Below are 2,986 nucleotides of genomic sequence, written 5' to 3' on the forward strand. Positions count from 1 at the left end.
GGGCTTCGGAAGCATGAATAGGAAAAGGATCCCTAAGAGGTTCTTTGAGAAAAGAAGGGAGGAACATAGGATAGTAGGAGATATGGTTAAACCTTTGGGAGAAAGGTGTATAAGAAAGGGAAAAAGGGGTAGCTAATCCCTCATCACAAGGTCTCACATCACTAATGAGAGAATTAAAATCAATCATGGAATCCTCAAATGAAGAACCCTCACGTTCTACATCTCCCTCAAGCTCAAAAACTCCAAGCGATTCAACCTCAACCTCCTCTTCACCACCTTGAACAACATCTCCCTTAGATTTCTCAAGGCCTACAATTTCAAAATCAAGAGTGAATGGGGGCAAATTTCTCTCAAACTCATCTATTTCTAATGAAGCCTTATCAATGAACTCACTCATAAGGTTACGGGCTACCTTTTGAAACTCAATAAATATTTGGGCCGTAATCTCAAATGAGTCCAAATCATCATAGATAGACGAGTCAAAAGCTTGCTCATTGGAATCATCTAGGGGACTATGGGGAACAACTTTAGAATTCATGCAAAAATTGGATGCAATATGAGAAAGAACATGCACTTCATCATCATTAGAATGTACCTCATTACATTGAGGTATAGAGGGAGGGGAGTTGAAATCATGCATTACATGGTCACTATGGGGAGCATCAAGCACATCATGGGAATTCATATTAGAAAAATCATGACAATTAGCATCAACATTAAAAGCATGAGAATCCCGAACATAAGTCTCATGATTGGCCTTCTCCCAATCATAATTATCCCTAGCTAACCATGAATAGAAATCCCAAGCTTCATCCGAAGACATGTCCACTACTACAAAAACTAAAAAAGAGACCCCAAATTAAAGACCCTTTATTTAACTAACGGGTTTATTTGGTATAAGAGATCGAATATTAATTATAACGGGTCTCTTACGTGTTTTAGGAACCCACAGTTGTGGTGAAAGAAAAAATGAAGTGAGAAAAAAGAACCGTTGTCAAATTTAACGGGTCTGTTAAATATTTTAGGGCCCACAACTTTAATAAAAAAAAATTCAAAGACATAAGAGACTCGTAGGAAAATATAACGGGTAGAGTAGATTAGTCGTGCATATGGAGTACTATCTTCTTTTCATTTTCATATGTTATTCTCTCTCCTACAAACCCTAACCTCAACCCCTTAATAGAACCCTCATCCTCTAGCCGTCACTCCCACTTCCTTCCTCTATTTGTTTTTAGAAGAAATCCTTCCTTCATAATATTGAAGCAATACAAGTACTCTAAAATAGATTAAACGAGCACTACTATCATATCCTCAATATCTCATACACCACTGAAGCATCTTGTTTCCTCTCTTCCTTTTGGTTTTAAGATCGAATTTCACAACTACCGTCATCCCTCTCGCCTATTAATTGTTCAACTAGAGTGTCTAAATCGTAAGATCTAAATTGTGATTATATTTTTTGAGTTAATTTTTTATATGAACTTGGGTTCTCATGTGTTGGTAAAATTTTACTTTTTTTAGAATTTTTTTCCTTTGATTATTTATTTTGATGATTACCCATCTCCATAATGAATCTATTCAGGTCAGTATTTATCTATTGTTCCTTATTTTTTTGGGTTCGATTTCTTCTATAATTTTGAATGTTTGTTTAATTAAAATTTTGATTTAGTTTTAGATTTATTATTATATTCAGATCTTGTTTTTGTACTCCAAATTATGGTTGTGTTAATATCAATTTTAATTTTTTCTGAATTTTTGTATTTGGTTTGTTTAATTCTTACGGTGTACATTTTAAACTGATTTTACATATTTGGTTTGTTATTGAATATTGCAGTGATTGAATCAGATGGAGATGGTAAATAAAAGTTCAATTGTGGATTGTGAGAAGGAAGAATGATATAGATAATTAATATGTGGTCTTCTCAAACTAGTTTTTCGTAACCAAAGAATTGTAGTATCAATTGCATTACTTTTTTTTTGGAACCATATAAATTGCAATTCTTTGGTATTTTTCAATGTTTAATATACATCAATATTGGTTGGAACTTGGAAGTGATATATTTGTTGTACGGAGTACGTTTTTAGGAAGTAATTGTATAATTTTATGTTTTGGTAATTGTATTTTTCAATTTTACTATAGTATTTTGTTTTGGAAAGAAGTAAATTGTACTCCAGTATACATGAAGTTGTACATTTTGTCAGCATCATATGTATAGTCATTACTCTGTATTTTATTTAATCTTGTATTGTACTTTTGTACTCCGTAATTAAATTTTATAATTTCAGCATTTCTAATGGAGCGTAAAAAGAAAAGTTTTAAATTGAAAATTGAAAATTCAAACAAATATTGCAGAAAAAAATATTAATTGTTTTTACCAAAAAAAAAAAAAAAAAAAAAAAAAAAAAAAAATTCAAACAGACCCGTTATTTAATTTAACAGGTCAATTTTACCCCCATTTAAGAGACCCCATAATACAAAACACGGGTCTATTTCCCTTCTCATATATCTATCATACATCACACCTAGCAGACCCTATATCTCTAATAACGGGTCTGTTTATTTTTTAAAACAGACCACTTCAATGAGGGGGGTCTCTTTATAGAGGAGAGAAAGTTAGAGATTCTCATCGATTGAATGTGAAAATCTACAAGCAAAATGATCAATCTTCCTCTTCAATATCCAAGCTCAACAATGGTGAAACCCTTATTTTCTCTCTCTAAACTACTCTAATCCTAACCTAAACCTAGAGAGAGGGCCTCTCCTAAAACTAATTAGAGAATTGAATAATTGGTAAATGTTCCCCCCTTTTAATTACCCCAAAAAATTGGGTATTTATACTAAGCTAGTAAAATAGAAAAATAAAGGAAGGAAATTAATAGAGAAAAGGAATTAAAAAGAATTAAGAAAAGGAAAATAAAATAAAATAAAATAAAATAAAAGAAAGAAATAAGAAAAGGAAAGTAAAAGAAATAAAATTAAAAGAAA

The 2,986-nt window shown here is 31.5% G+C and overlaps 1 long non-coding RNA gene across 1 annotated transcript; it reads left to right on the forward strand.

Moving 5' to 3' along the window:
* Window positions 1-1,110: 1,110 nt before the first annotated feature.
* Window positions 1,111-2,251, forward strand: LOC145559713 (uncharacterized). The gene is made up of 2 exons (XR_014092893.1): window positions 1,111-1,432; window positions 1,835-2,251. It is a non-coding gene; the product is annotated as an uncharacterized LOC145559713 (long non-coding RNA).
* The last annotated feature ends 735 nt before the right edge of the window (window positions 2,252-2,986 follow it).

The sequence above is a fragment of the Chenopodium album genome, chromosome 9 (assembly GCF_948465745.1).
Source record: "Chenopodium album chromosome 9, dcCheAlbu1.1, whole genome shotgun sequence".
Lineage (NCBI taxonomy): Eukaryota > Viridiplantae > Streptophyta > Magnoliopsida > Caryophyllales > Amaranthaceae > Chenopodium > Chenopodium album.